This window comes from Chiloscyllium plagiosum, chromosome 4 (assembly GCF_004010195.1).
Source record: "Chiloscyllium plagiosum isolate BGI_BamShark_2017 chromosome 4, ASM401019v2, whole genome shotgun sequence".
In the NCBI taxonomy this organism is placed as follows: Eukaryota; Metazoa; Chordata; class Chondrichthyes; order Orectolobiformes; family Hemiscylliidae; genus Chiloscyllium; species Chiloscyllium plagiosum.
This window is the reverse complement of record NC_057713.1, coordinates 64,164,632-64,181,453: the sequence shown is the minus strand read 5'-3', so window position 1 is coordinate 64,181,453 and position 16,822 is coordinate 64,164,632. Positions and strand designations below refer to the sequence as shown.

Sequence of the window (16,822 nt, the reverse complement as noted above, 5' to 3'; positions counted from 1 at the left end):
GGAGACGGTGACCCTTCTCCACAAATGCTGCCAGACCTGCTGAGTTTTTGTTCTGATTTATAGCATCCGCAGTTCTTCCGGTTTTTTTAATAAGGTACTTGTTTTGTTTGGGAGTGGCAGTTGTCATAAATTTTCACCTTGATTCATTCTGACTTCTTCCCTGGACCTAGAAGTAACTCCTAAGAGAAGTGTGTGTGAATGCACACTGAACCGGTCCAGCTGAAAAACAAATGTTTATGGTAAACTTTTATGTGGTTTCCTGCAGGAACCCGGAATTGAAATTGTAAAAGTTTTCTAAAAAAAACCCAACAAAAACATCAATCTATTGCACTTGTCTGGGATGGGATGAGTGAATTCAAAGTAAACCTGTTTGACAAAAAAAAGTCAGAATGAAAAGAAAGTCGTTGGTGCTGAGTTTACAGACAACTGAGTTTAGTCACATGGTGCACAAAGTTTGTTGTGAAGTTTTGCCTGAAGTCACTCAACAAAAAAAAGTTTAACAGAACAAACTCTGTAACTTCTTCCGCTAAACCACACCCAGAACTACTTCTGCATGCACACAGTAAGTTTGTTTTTTTTAAAAGAAATCAATGTAAAGCATCTTTTGCACTTTAGTTAAACATCAGGATCAATTTGCGAATTTGGTTTGCTCTGGATGGAACAGAGTGCAGAGAGTAGAACTGAGAGACAGAGCGCGGGAGGACTGGTCAGAGACCCAGACAGAAATTGAGACGCAAGGCTTAATGCAGACAGAAGCAGAAACTGAGGAAACGCGGAGAATCAAAGGGTATAATAGGGACAGTGCCACACTCCACATCAGACAAGGACGGGATAAACATAAACGGTTGTACCGGAGAGCATTGGTGATGGGAAACGTGGAAAATCGAACCAGATTGGCAGGAGATGAAAAGGATCCGACACAAATATAAAAAGATTAATAATAGGTGCGATGTCTTAGCCCCGAAAAAAAAGCAGGTACTTGGGCAGCAGTAAACCCAAGGAGCGATGGGTCGAAAGTCTGGCATTCGGAGACAGATATTCTAAAAAAAAGCAAGCAGGGGGAACCTGGAAGGGAAAGGCATTAAGATGCAAATTAAAAGGTGCAAAAAAGATTAATAATAGGTGCGATGTCTTAGCCCCGAAAAAAAAAAGCAGGTACTTGGGCAGCAGTAAACCCAAGGAGCGATGGGTAGAAAGTCTGGCATTCGGAGACAGAAATTCTAAAAAAAAGCAAGCAGGGGGAACCTGGAAGGGAACGGCATTAAGATGCAAATTAAAAGGTGCAGAGACCACCAGAATCAGGAGCAGACAAGGACTACCCCAATGCAACTACTGAGAGGGAATTTGAAGAGGAGAATCGAAGGGGATCGATAAGGTTAGGCAGATTGAGATAATAAAAGTAGGGACCGCGAATCAGACAGAGGAACATGAAGTTTGAGAGTTCTGAGAGATGCCCGACCGACTGTGACTCGACAAACACCCGGAGGAGTGAGAACAGATTCCGAGTCTTACGGTGTGGAAAGTGATGCTCTGACCCTGAACTGGATACATATACGCTGCCAGCTCTCCAAGGCTGACATCCCTCCAATTTGCAATTGCACAGGCCCCCGAAAGCCTTTTGCTGGGTGATTCGTTCAGATTTGACCGAGAAGGAAATAGACTACCTTTCTGTTTGAAAGCTATAAATCGCAGTTTAACCTTGAGCCGAATTGTCTGACACCTTTCGATCTTAAAGAAAAGTAATAGGATTTTGATTTTTTAAAACAAAACTATTGTTTTTAAATGGTCATTTTATTTTTGCACCAACCACATGGATTAATGAATTAGATTTTCTAAAACAATTCTTGTGTGTACACACTTCTGTATTTTTATTACAAACAAAAACAGAAATTGCTGGAAAAGCTCAGCAGGTCTGGCAGCATCTGTGGAGAGAAATGAGAATTATTGTTTCGGCCAGTGACCCTCAACGCTCATCATTTTTATTGTTTATTGTAAAAGTTTGGAAGCAGCAAAGTTTCAAAGTTCTTTTTTCATTTTTCTTCTGATAGACTGAGGGTTGTATTCATCAGGTGGGCTGTTGTTTCGGTTCTATTTCTCTCTTGTGTATAAAACATTGTTCCCGTCACAACCGCGCTCAACTTGTTCAGAACTGGACTGAGGGAAGATCTGGCTGCTCTCGACTTTAGGCAGGCAGGTCGGGAAGCTGTGTAAACATTATATTAACGTAAGAACCGTTCCCTCTTTTTTTTTCCGAAATCATACTGAGACCAGGTAGAAGCGCTTTCTCACCTCCGCAGCCACTGGAGGGCGTGATGTAAACAACTTGTGTCTCAAAGTAACAGATGGACAACAACTCTGGTGACTTTAAAAGTTGGATATACTCTCGAGAATGTAAGTGAATACACTTTTATGTTTCCGTTTTGGTTGACAACACTGTGATCAATATTAAACTGCCATCCAGACCGTTTGAAAATCGGAGCGGCCAGATTATTCATCTTCCAAGGAACTGACTGGAACAAATACATCTGCTGTGACAGAAATGTCTGGAGAAACTTAGGCTCAGCAGCATCCGTGGACATGGGCTCAAAACGTTGACCCTGCTTTCTCTCCATAGATGCTGCCAGACTTGCTGAGTTTCGCCCAGCAATTTCTGTTTTTAGTTCAAATCTTCAGCATTTGCAGTTGTTTGTTTTCATTCCCACTGTAGTTGGACAGACTATCAGTAGAATGAAAACTCTTGATGATAAAGAATTGCTGACTTACTGAAATAAAGGATTGTTTAGAATTTTAAATGGGTGAACAGATGAGGAATACTAGAAGCAGTTTTTCAAGACATTAGAAACTAAGCTAATTGCAGGACGATCAAATAATGTGAAACCCCAGAATGGTGAATTGACGTTAGTTGTTATAGAGTCATAGAGTCATAAAGCTGTACAGCATGGAAACAGACCTTCCAGTCCAACTCGTCAATGCCGATCAGCTATCCTAAGTAAATCTAGACCCATTTGCAAGCATTTCGCTCATATCCCTCTAAACCTTTCCTATTCATGTACCCATCCCTGATGCCTTTTAAATATAATTGTACCAGCTTCCACCATTTCCACTGGCAGCTCATTCCATACGTACACCACTCTCAGTGTGAAAAAGTTGTCTCATTAGGTCCCTTTTAAATGTTTCCCGTCTCACCTTTAGCCTGTACCCTCTAGTTTTGAACTACCCTATCCTGGGAAAAGACCGAGACTATTCATCTTATTGATGCTCTTCGTGATTTTATAAACTTCTGCAAGGTTACCTCTCAGCCTCTGATGCTTTCGGAGCTCTGCTTAAAGTACCATTCCACAGGCTTTCCTCACAGAACTGTTGGCCTATGGACATAAAATTCAACTCATATGTGGGATTGGAGAGGGGGTCATTTTATGAGATAAGGTTAGATTGGCTGAGCCTGTATCCATTGGATTTATCAGAATAATCTTTTAATTTATTCAGGAGATGTAGGCTTCAACAATAATAACCTGAACCTAATTTAGGATGCTGCTTTCTTGAACCACATGACCCACAATGCTGTTAAGGAGGGAATTCAAAGATTTGACCCAATGATACTGAAGGAATGGTAATATATTTCCTGGTCTGGGTGGTGAGTGGCTTGAAAGGGAATTTGCAGGTAGTAGTGGTTTTGGATGTAGGTTTGCTCACTGAGCTGGAACGTTTGTTTTCAGACATTTTGTCACCATGCTAGAGAATTCCTAGAAGCATGGCATTCCAACTGGAACTCCATCAATAAACACATTGACTTGGATGCCATTTACCACCACTGACAAAAAGAACAGGAAATGACACCACCACAGAAAATGACATCATCCAACCAAGGAAACTTAAACACATACATAGAAAGCGGGCCATGCAACCAGTGCTTCATCTGAAGCCTCACTTATGTTGTTACTTAGTGTGGTGATGAAAATGTTTGAAAACGAACCTTCCAGCTCAGTGAGCAAACCCATATCCAGAACCTCAACCTGAGCTACAAATCTTCTCAAAACTCGCTAGCAGTGGTTTTCACCTGCCCTTATCCTTGAGGTGGAAGTGGTAGTGGATTTGGAAGGTCTTTGATGAGTTTCTGCAGTGCATCTTACAAATGGCATCCTGCTGCTACTTAGCATCAGTTGTGGAGACAGTGGATGCTTAAGGGTGTCGTGCTAATCAAGCCGGTTGCTTTGCTCTGGATGGAGTCAAGCTTCTTGATTATTATTCAAGCTATACTCAGACATGTGGGAGTATACAATCACATTTCAGGCTTGTGTCAGGTAGATGATGAACAGGTTTTAGAGAATTAGGAGGTGTGTTACTTGACTGCAGATCAGAAATAAAAGCAGATAATGCTCAATGCTAGAGATAGATATCTCACTACAACTGTGGAGATAGAAACAAAGTTAACATTTTGAGTCTAGTCACTATTCTTTGGAACTGAATGACACCTTTTATGCTGCTGACAAAGGAGAAGGACCAGCGAATGGAACAGCTAGTGAGGATGCCAAAGGAGGTGCTCGTGCTGGTAAATTAAAGGTTGCAATATAAAATAAGTGTTAATGATAGGCTTGAATAGGAGAAAATTGGTCAGCTTTCCTGAGAGCAAATCCAACAAGTCATGGGGCGGGGAGGGATGATATAATCAAAATAGAGAACCGTGTTCATGTTTTAAAGCTTTTGAACTCAGTGTTGAATTCTGAAAGTGCTGAAGTGAAAAACAACATTGCATTTTCTCTTATGAAAGATGGCCATTGCCTGTGACTTGTGACACAAATGCTAATTGCAACTTATCAGCATTTGGGCAGGGACCAATTCACTATCTGAGGAGTTGTGAATGATTGTGAACATTGTGCAATGAGTAAATATCCCCAACTTCTAACCTTACTATGGGGAATATCATTAATGAAAGAGCTGAAGATGCTTGGGTATAAGACGCTACTTTAACTGGAATTTAACTCTTTTTTTTCCATGTTTGAGCTGAGGATGTAATGAAATCAGGAGCTGAGTGGCCCTGGCAGAACCAAACTAAGCATCAGTGAGCAGGTTATTGCTAAGCACATACTGCCTGATAATACTATTAATGATCTCTTCCATCACTTTATTGATGTCAAGTGTTGACCAGTAATTGGCTAGTTTTGATTTGCCATTCTTTGGTATTAAGGACATACTTATGCAACTTTCCATACTGATAGGTGCCCGTATTGTAGCTATACTGGAACAACTTAGCTAGGAGTATGGCACGTTCTGGAGCATGACTCATCAGTGTTATTGTTGTAAGGACTCATAGCCATTAGATTATACAGTAACAGCTGTTTCTTGATATCACTTGGAGTGAATCAAATTGTCATTAATTATGCCAGAGATCTTTGGAAGAGTAGGATCCTGAGGGGCATTTACTAGGGTAAATGCTGAAGGTTACTCCCTCTGATAGGAGAAACTCGAACTTGGGGACATAGATTATAAATAAAGGGTCACCTATTAAAGGTGGAATTGAGAACAAACTTTTTACTTTCAGAGGTTTGGGAGTTTGCAGAACTCACTTTCCTAGAGAGCATTGAAGGTGAAATCATTGACTATTTTTAGATAGATTCAAATTTTACCATGGTTAGGTAGGGATGTGTATTTGAGGGCACAGTCACATCTGCCTGAATGTATTAATTGTTGGAGAAAGTGAGGACTGCCGATGCTGGAGATCAGAGCTGAAAATGTGTTGCTGGAAAAGCGCAGCAGGTCAGGCAGCATCCAAGGAGCATGAGAATCGACGTTTCGGGCATGAGCCCTTCTTTCCAGCAACACATTTTCAGCTCTGTATTAATTGTTGGGGCAGACTCAATGGACCAAATGGCCTACTCCTACTCCTCACTCATGTTTCCATGTATGATTTGTCTTTCACTGCTTTAGTTTTTTGTCAAATGGTAGGACATTGCAGCATACACTTTATACATTTAGTATTGGCACAAATTTTATGGTTTAATGATTCTTACTAAGTTTCTTGAATGTTCAACCAATGGCTACAGCCGTCTGTTGGAAATACACAGTAAGAAGTTACTTTTATCAATAAAGACATGGATAGCTGTATAAAGTGATTTATACCTCAGCTAACCTTGCATACTACAAGAATAGCATACTTACATGGGAAAAGTTGAGACATTTTAACCCGAGGGAAGACAACAAAAATAAAATTCTGGATCTGGACAAGATGTGGGAAAAGTTTAATAAACTCATAGTACAGAAATGATCAATTCAAAGTGCAATTAAATCATGACAATATGGCCAAAGAGAACAGGTTCACAATGGTCAACTAATATCGGGAATCATAATCATTGTAAGTCTTTGTGTGATTTGGGCCTGAGATGAGCCTAAGCTGATATTATTTTTTTCTGTCATGTTTCCATGAAGACTAGCAAGATTTCTCATCATGTCATCCCACGATACTTCACTAACTATCTATCTCACTCTCAGGTCCAATTCTAGCCTGATTCTACCACTAGTCGTAGCTGGAATAACTTATCACTGACTGCTAAGAGCAGCAAGGAGGGGACATGAAAGGTCCTTAGTTGGTAGGATTAGGGAAAACCCTAAGGCTTTCTATACAATTCTAGCCTGATTCTACCACTAGTCGTAGCTGGAATAACTTATCACTGACTGCATATCCCAGGAAAGACTAGCATCCCTGATAAGCATGGCATCTTTAAAATGTCATTACACACCAAGATAATTTATGGAAGTTAGCTCGCTGAGCTGGAAGGTTTGTTTTAAGCCGTGTCTTCACCATGACTAGGTAACATCATCATGATAGCCCACAAACTTACCAACATACTTAAACAGTGACTAACGAACCTAAAAGATCCATTAGATACTACCAGCAAAACTGTCATTTACAAAATACCATGCAAGAAGTGTAAAAAACACTAAATGGACAAACAAACAGGAAACTTGCCACCAGGATACATTAACACCAACTAGCCACCAAAAGACATGACCCGCTATCACTGGTTTCCATACATACAGACAAAGAAGGACATCACTTTGACTGGGACAACACACATACAGGTGAAACAAAGACATGCACGAGAATTCTTAGAGGCATGGCATTCTAACCAGAACTCCATCAATAAAGACATCAACTTAGATCCTATCTACCATACCTTGAAAAGAAAACCAGAAATGATATCACCCACCTTAAGAAACCAAGACCTATAAATAGAGGGGCGCGACTTACCACCAGTGCTTCACCGGACAGTCTCACTGATGATGTTACCATAACATGGTCTGAAAATAACCTTCCAGCTCAGTGAGCTAACTTACATACTTATCATTAACCAAGATAAATGTCAAGCTGCCTACTTAGAAGTGCTGCCCCTGCTGAGTGACCAACACAGAGTAATACATTGAAATTACATCGTGCACGTTGAACTTTTCTAATCCCTGCCCGACATTAACAAAGTTATTTTGCATCCAAGAACAAAAAAGCATAAAGAATAATGCAGGCCCTTCAGCCCTCCACGCCTGCACCAACACATTTTGCTCTTCCATACTAAAACAGTCTTCACTTACAGGATCCGTATCTCTCTATTCACTTCCTATTCATGTATTCATCCACGTGCTCCTTGAATGCTGCTTTCACCACCTCTCTACCAATATGTTCCAGGCACTCACCACCCTTTGTGTGAAAAACCTGCTTCCCACATCTGTTTAATCACCTCACCTCCCCCCCCCCCCCACACACACACACACACACACCTTGAACCTATGTCTCTTAGTAATTCAATCCTCCACCCTAGGAAAAAGCCTCCTAATTTCCAATCTATCCATGCCATTCACAATCTTCTATCAGGTTGCTTCTCAACCTCCTGCATTCCAGTAGAAAATAAACCCAGTTAATCCAATCTTTCTTCATAGCTAAAATCTCCAATACCACGCAACATCCTAGTAAACCCTTTCTGCACCCTCTTCAAAGCATTCACATCCTCTGGAGTGTGGTGACCAGAACTGTGTACAATATTCTAAGTGCGGCTTAACTGAAGTTCTATAAAGCTGCAGCATAACTTGCCTATTCACTAGTGTATTTCATAATTTTCACAGTGCAGTTGCAGAGGGAATAGGCTCTGTGTCCCATACCCTGAGAAATGACACATGAACTATGTTAATTGTGGATAGAACCACCACTTTACAAGGTGATACCATCTACTTCTCTAAGTTGTCTCTGAGCACTCTTCAAGGACCGATGACAAGGTAGATATTGTTGTTGACCAGCATATGAACCCTAAATATTTGTGCGCTGTGTGCATTTCATATTTACTATGATATGATTACAAATGAAAAGTACTTGCATTCTGCAACTATACGATTGAAACATTTCTCCCTTCACTGGTCTCCCATCCAGCTGAAGCGAAAATCCACAACAATCCTCACAACAGCTGTGCTATACCAAGGGAGGGTAGCACTGTGTAAGAGCACTAAGCTATGCTGAGGTACCCGTAAGACGGGGATTAATAGAAATGGGAATAGTTCATTTCTGTTTGCATAGCTAAATCTGTATTGTGTGAAAGTATATTTGTGGATGATTTTTGTTACACACTGTTTCGGTTGAGCCCATAACTCATGTCTTCCATGCGTATTTCAGTGATGGAGGAGAATGATGAGACATGAATTCAAGGAGTGGTCTCTAGTTCTCCATGGAGGACAGACTGCCTCAGAATTAAAGAATCATGGCTATTGTCTGGTTGTATACCAACTCCACTTTCATAGAATGGTAGCCTTTCTAGTTCTTATGGTGGAGTTTTCTGCTTCATTGATTGGCATAATATGAATGACAAGAATCTTCATGTTGAAAGAAAAGATTTCCTCTTTTCCACTTAAGTTTGAAACAGCAAATTCAGAATTCCCATCAAGCAGGGAATACCTTATTTCTATGCATTTTATTTCATTATTAGCCCAACTTGTACTGTTTCTAAATCAGAAATTGCCGGACAAACCCGACATGTCTGGCATCATCTGTGGAGAGAAAACAGAGTTAACATTTGAGTCCAATGACTCTAAAGGTTCTGAAGAAGGGTCACTGGATTCAAAATATCAACCCTGTTTTCTCCCAATAGATACTGCCAGACCTGCTGAGTTTCTGCAGCAATTTCTATTTTTATTTGTTTGACATTCCAGTACCTGCAATTCTTTGTTTTGTTATGATTAGATTTTAGATTACATTACAGTGTGGAAACAGGCCCTTCGGCCCAACAAGTCTGAGTTTCTGCAGCAATTTCTATTTTTATTTGTTTGACATTCCAGTACCTGCAATTCTTTGTTTTGTTATAGTATTGCCAATTCTAAGCTACTTTCAATGTTCCTCTCTTTAATTGAGAAACTAGCTGGCATCACTTCCCAGATGGAAGTCAGAGCAGTTACCTTGAGACAGCAGCTTGCTACTTGCTTCTCTGGGCCTTTATTCAACTCCATGTTCATTGTAATGCCTTGACATGCTCTCCAGCCACTACACTCATCTAAGCAAGTTGGAAAGCTTCATTCTGATTCTTGGACCAATGCATACCTCACTTCAACCCTTCAGGTCTTCACTTTATGACATGCATGCTTCTGTCAGATCATTCTGTGTGCAGGACCATGCATGATCTCATACATCCACATGGGATGCATGAGAGAGCATTTTATGGCTCTTAGTTTTATTACTTGTTGTTCACTCACTTTTCACTTACTCAGAGGCTGCTAACCTATATGGCGTGCATTGTTAAGTTTTCTATCTGTGATGCAGGACCATAGGAGTGAAAGACAGGTACTGCTTGCAGCCTCTGAAGTGGTCTGCAACTGGGGTTTAAGGATGGCACCAGTGGTGTGAATGTCACAAGTCCGAGCTGTGGCGAGTACATCTGGCTCTTCTTTCTCATGATGCTGTGAGATGGGTGCAGATATGTTATTTGCATAATTAATGCAATGAAGAGCAACAGTGGGAAAAGTCACTGTTGCACCATGGTGGATCAGCCGTCATAAATCTCACACTGTATCAAAAATGGGAAAATTAAGCCTTACATGTTGTTTTATGTACAATATCTGGAGTCTGTCTATTCTACAAAAACATATGCCCTGTCATCCTGGTTCCCACTGCAGAGTGAAAAATCTGAATCCCATGATATTTTGGTTTGTCTCCAATAAAGTAATTGGATTGCACAGCCTCTTTCCTGCCACCCATCCAATTGACCGTGATGTCTGCCTAATCAAAATTCAGTCCCATTGTGTTGCTGAATTATTAATTTGTTATTTGTTAATGCAGGGAAAATGAGAAAGAAGAATTCTAAAAGATTTGGATGTAAATTCTCAGAAACATTTAAAGGAGAGCAAGACTGACCCGAAGTTTGTGGAACCAGAAAATGAGACAAATTGCAAGGTAAAGTAATGCTTTTTAAATCTTGACTGTTCATGTTTGAAATAAAAATACTGGTATTACTCTATGATGAAGAAAATAGATGATTTATAAAAGTGCATGACTTGAGGCCTGAGCCACTAACATTTTGCTGAAAATATTATGAAATAAACATTAATAATCACAATAACCTGGTCTATCATTAACTCCCACTGTGCTGCCAGAAATGTAATACAGTGGGATTTTCATGCCCATTTCCTGAAAGTGAGTCCATTGAGGCTGAGACTAGTTTTGTGGCGCCTGCCTAAAGGTGATGGGTGACAGTAGTGGGTCAGGAGAGGACTAGTGGTGGGGGTGCTTGGTATCTGCACCAGCGACTTTCCTCAAGCTAAAAGTAATGGCAGTGTTCGATGAAAAGAATAACATTTTCAGTGTTTTAAAAATTTACAGATGTTAGGAGTAGGTGCGGAGGTGTACTGTATGGCTCTTCCAGCCTCCCCAGTAGGGATCTTTACTTCAAATTCATTTTCACACACAATCCCAAGATCTGACTCTAGTCAAAGTGACACTTCAAACTTTAATACTCTTCGTCTTCATTCTTAGCAGTATATGATGACATGATTATATCTCAGGTTGTGATGACAGGAAATACATTGAATGGTCTAATCCTATAATTTCTGATCCATTTGAACAACCTTGCTTACATTTGAGCTGATGTATTGCATTCTTGACATAATGAAGCACTGAAGAAATTAGTTCAAATCCCACTCTGACAGCTGGCAGATTTTAAGTTCAGTAAGTAAATTGGGAATTCAAAACTAGTGGTCATCATGAAACCTTTTTCAATTGTCATGAAAAACACATCCGCTTCACTGATATATTTCAAGGAAAGAGATCTGCCAACCTTACCTGGAGTGATCTATATATGAGTCGAGAGTGTGGTGCTGGAAAAGCACAGCAGGTCAGACAGTGTCCAAGGAGCAGGAAAATCGACTTTTCGGGCGAAAGCCCTTCATCAGGAATGTTTCTGCTCCTTGGATGCTGCCTGACCTGCTGTGCTTTTCAAGCACCACACTCTCAACTCTAATCTCCAGCATCTGTAGTCCTCACTTTTGCCTATCTAATGTATATATGACACCAGACTCAAAGTAATGTGGTTGACTCATAAATGACCTCTGAAATGAACCAGCAATGTGCTCAGCGATATCTAAAAGCTTCAAAGTTGTAAAGGAATAAAACTGGACAAATCACTTGGCACCAACTGGGCACAAAAAGTTACAGTGAGGAACTCAACCCTTCTGGCTCTGTGAATTTCATCAAGGGACTTGTGCCAAAATTGGGAAGGCTTTCCCAAGGTATATCCCAAGGCTTTCACAAGCCAGGGCTCATCAGCTCCCACCGCTTTTCTTTTCTTTCTTTTCTTTTTTTCTCTTTTATTTTGGCTATTGAGGGAGTGCACGAGGTCAATTCCTGGAATGGCGGGATTACTTTACACTGAAAGACTGGAGCAACTGGGCTTGTATACCCTTGAGTTTAGAAGACTGAGAGGGGATCTGATTGCGACATATAAGATTATTAGAAGATTGGACACTCTGGAGACAGGAAACATGTTTCCGCTGATGGGTGAGTGCTGAACCAGAGGACACAGCTTAAAAATATGGGGTAGACCATTTAGGACAGAGATGAGGAGAAACTTCTTCACCCAGAGAGTGGTGGCTGTGTGGAATACTCTGCCCCAGAGGGCAGTGGAGGCCCAGTCTCTGGATCCATTTAGGAAAGAGTTGGATAGAGCTCTCAAGGATTGTGGAATCAAGGGTTACGGAGATAAGGCAGGAACAGGATACTGATTAAGGATGATCAGCCATGATCATATTGAATGGTGGTGCAGGCTCGAAGGGCAGAATGGCCTATTCCTGCACCTATTGTCTATTGTCTATTGTTTCCTACAAACTAGTGAAGCAACAGTCTATCATTGTGATATACACAGATATACCTTGCAGACAATACTCCAAACATCACCATCATCACCGTTCACTATATAATGTCCCACCAGGACAGATCCAAAGAATTAGCAGCAAAGTACTATACAGTTAGAAATGCGTTGCCCTAGAAGTCCTCAACATTAAGTCCTGACTAAATGTCATGGCATCAGGTCACACATGGACAGGGAAATTACCACCATCCACCTCGGCTAATGAATCAGTACTCTTCTGTGTTAAACACCAATTGGAAGAAGCTCTGATGGTGGTGTTATGTCTGTAGTTGGGTGTTTGTTTCCCTTTTAAGGTAGCAGATCAGGTGACCTGGAGGCAGGAGCAAAGGGAGGAAGTCTAAGACCGACTGTGGAGCTGAAAGGAGGAGCAATAAAGTATTCTCCATTTAAGTTTACCCTCCACCTACTTCATCAAGATGGCAGTGGAGTAGAGGTTCCTGAGCCAGGGCTCATCGGCTCCCACCGCTTTTCTTTTCTTTCTTTTCTTTTTTTCTCTCTTATTGTTTCCTTCTCTTTTCCTTTACTTAAACCTCTTGTCCTGAGCTTGGAAGGCATTGGTGGTGATGAGGGATCCCAGTGCGAACCATTTGGTGGTGATCAGTGAGCTCCGAGCACATTCCAATGAGCTCTTATTACCTTTTCCGGGATTAACATGCGACCTGACATCAGAATTGGTAACTGCTACATGAGCAAAAGTGACATTTGTGAGGTAGGCCCAATGGCAAAAGAATGCTTTTGAGGATCAGCAACTTTGTTGTTGGTCGAGTCCCATACTGGGAGTGTCAAAGCAGTGACAGGAGTGGATCACATCTACACCAAAGTGGGCCCGAGAGGAGAGATGCAACTCTGATAATGGTGGGATCAGTGCAGGCAGCAGCGAGGCAGTGGTGGAGGAGAATCAGCCCAGCAATGAAAGATGACACCTAAAGAGTGACAACTTGAACATTGATTGTGTCCAGCGTAGATGATGACGAGGCGGTGGAGGAGGGAGGGTGGTACAGATGTCATTGATGATGAGCTGGCTCAGGACTTTTGGACTCCCTTTAAGCTAAATCTTCCTTTTTTCCTCATCTTCTTAAACTGTTCAAAACTAATAACCTGATCTAACCAGATCATGTTGACAGTGGAAAAGCCTTTCACAGTAATTTACTGTTTTTTTCATCATTCGTCATTCATGTACTATTCATGGTTCTAGTGAACCATAAACATAATAATTGGTGACAAGAATGGGATCAGGACACAAACCGCGTGCAAATGCCGTTTTTGTTTGTCGAAGGAAGGATGTCACCTAGACTACGAAAATGGCGCGGGATTGTGGAGGTAATGTCAAGGCAAGCAGTGATGAGGGGACTCAGGCCACAGCTGCCTGCTGAAGAAGGGAGTACTCAGCCAGGATTTATGGAAGTCATTGTGAAGAGGGAAGTATTCACCCAGGATTTACGGAAATCATTGTGAAGAGCGAGTGCGCAGCCAGAATTTACTAAAACTGGTTGGCATGGTGGCTCAGTGATTAGCACTGCTGCTTCATAGCTCCAGGGACCCAGGTTTGATTCCACCCTCAGGTGTTTGAGTATGTGGAGTTTGCTCTTTCCCCCGGGTCTGCGTGGGTTTCTTCCAGGTGCTCCGGTTTCCTCTCACAGTCGAAAGGTGTGCAGGGTAGGTGGATTAGCCAGGCTAAATTGCTTAAGTGTCTAGCAATGTACTTGTTAGATGAATTAGTGATAGAAAATGCAGGGTTACGGGAATAGGGTGGGTAGGGTTGGGATGCTCTTGGGTGGGTTGGACTCAATGAATGGCTGAATGGCCTGCTTCCACACTGTAGGGATTCAATGATTCTATCACAAACAAAAACAGAAGTTACTGGAAAATCTCAGCAGGTCTGGCAGTACCTGTGAAGAGAAATCGAAGCTAATGTTTCGGTGTCCGGTGACCCTTCCTCAGAACTTCTGTTTTTGTTTCTGATTTACAGCATCCGCAGTTCTTTCGCTACAATGATTCTGTGTTGTGAAGAGTGAGTACTTAGCCAGGAGCTTAACAAATTCATCACGGAGACCAGTCACGAGGGACTCGGGCTGTTGTCGATGCCAGAGCAGAGTGATACACTAACACACTCAGTGAGAGATCAGCTGATGTGGACAGTGTTCACTGAGGGGACTTGGAATGTGAATGGCTACTCGACTCGAGTGTTGGGAAAACAACATGTGGCTGATTTGGAATGATGGGAGCATTTGACGAAGGGAATGCATGTTTGAAACTGTACACCAAACATTTTGATGCATATTTAATCATGAATAAAGTAGCTGAAGACATAATGATACCGATTTTCTTGAATACAGTTGGGATCAAGGCCTGCACGATTCTAAGGAGTCTGTTGCAACCAAAGAAACCCACGGAGAAGACATAACAAGAACTATGTGAAGTGTTGGGGAGTTATTTTGCTTCAAGGCCACAAATGATTGAGGAATGTTCCTGTTTTTATAAATAGGGACATCATGAATCACAGTCCATTATCTAATTTGTGACTGCCTTGAAGAGATTAGCAGTAAATCAAATTCAGATGGTTCCTCCAAGATACCTTGTGGGACTATTTGGCTAGTGGCCTTCAACACAAACCCATACAACTGAAGCTACTAACAGTGATGTGGACAGAGTTATTTGTCTCTGAGTTAGGTATGGCCATACCCAGGTAGGCGATAACAGCAGGATCACAGTGCAATGACAGCCTATCAGAGAGACACGTACTACAGAACAACAGGAGTTTTCAGAAGTCTTGGAGACTGAACTAGAAAAGGTTCCTGAGACAAGGAGATGGTCTTTGAGGGACCATCATCCCCCTGAAAGACTGAAAACCTGATAATGTTGAAAAGTATTATTTTCTTTTTCCAAGTGTTTTTTTGTAAATATTCCTGACGTTGCAAGAATGTTAGCTAAAATGCTTGTGTAATAGTTGTAACTATTGGATATATTGATAAGGGGAGTATGGAAGTAAAGGTATTATGTTTGTAGCTTGGAGTGCTACCTCTTTAAGAGAGTGGATCAGGTGACTCGGAGGCAAATGCTGAACAGGCAATCTAAGACCAACTATGGAGCTGAGACAACGCATGATAAAGTATTCCCTGTTCAAGTTTACCGTCCATCTAACTCGTGTTCTATTTATGGTCCTAGTGAACCACAAACGTAATAGGTGGCAAAGGTGCAGAATGCACTCTGAGTGGGGGTTTCAATATGTCTCTTTAAGAGTGCTCAGAAATAGCACTATTGACAGCTGGCTGTGTTCCAAAGGACAAAGCTACAAGACTGGGTTGTAGCAGGGAGGGAACCAACAAGAGGGAAAAGTCTACTTAGTCTCATCCTCACCGTTTGATCTTGCTTTAACAGTATAATATCCTATCTTCACAGTGATGATACTCTCCTGCTGTTTCTGTGACACTACCGGCATGAAAAACAAGATAGATTTTGAATTGGGCTAGCAACTCAAAACTGGGCATCCCTGAGGCTCAGTGGATCATCCACGACAGAAGAATGTTTGTGGTGGTGTACATTCTTGACTAGGATTTAAATATAGGAGATATGATCAAAAAGTTCAAGATGGCATGAAAATTATTATTCATGGTAAATAGTGAGGAGGACAGCATAAAGCTCAGGAGGATATCAATGGACTGTCAGATGGGCAGAGCTATGTTAAATTGAATTCATCTTGGAAAGTGTGAAGTAAAGCACTTTAGGAGAGCTAACAAGGCAGGAGATTGCATTATTAATAGTAGGACCCAGGAAAGTACTGAAGATCAGAGGGATCTTGGTGTGCATATCCACAGATTCCCCAAACGTAATAGGTCAGATGGATAAAATGGTTAAGACGACTACTTTGGAATGCCCATATTCATCAAGACATGTAATACAACAGTATGAAGTTATGATGCAACTTTGTATTATTAGGCCAAAAGTGGAGGACTGCATGCAACTCTGGTCACCACATTGTAGGGTAGCACCTACAAGGACTCAATGAATTACTAATCTAATGTATTGCTATGGATAGGAGAAAGAGAGGACTGCAGATGCTGGAGATCAGATTCGAGAGTATGGTGCTGGAAAAGCACAGCAGGTCAGGCAGCATCCAAGGAGCAAACGAATCAACATTTCATCAGGAATGATGAAGGGCTTATGCCCAACGCCTTGATTCTGTTGCTCCTCGGATGCTGTCTGACCTGCTGTGCTTTTCCAGTACCATACTCTTAATGCTACAGATACAAATAGAGTCATAGAGTCAAATAGATGTACAGCATGGAAACAGACCTTACGGTCCAACTCGTCCATGCTGACCAGATATCCCAAACCAATCTAGTCCCCATCTGCCAGCACCCGGCCCGTATCCCTCCAAACCCTTCCTATTCATATACCCATCCAAATGCCTTTTAAATGCTGCAGTTGTACCAGCC

At 41.5% G+C, this 16,822-nt stretch overlaps 1 protein-coding gene across 1 annotated transcript in view; it reads left to right on the top strand.

Annotated features, from left to right (window-relative positions):
• Positions 1-2,202: 2,202 nt before the first annotated feature.
• The window catches only part of st18 (ST18 C2H2C-type zinc finger transcription factor), a 417,712-nt gene continuing 403,092 nt past the window's right edge, over positions 2,203-16,822 (top strand). The window contains exons 1-2 of the mRNA XM_043688314.1: positions 2,203-2,391; positions 10,304-10,417. The gene's annotated coding sequence lies outside the window, so the exon portion shown is untranslated. The remainder of the gene's footprint in view (positions 2,392-10,303; positions 10,418-16,822) is intronic.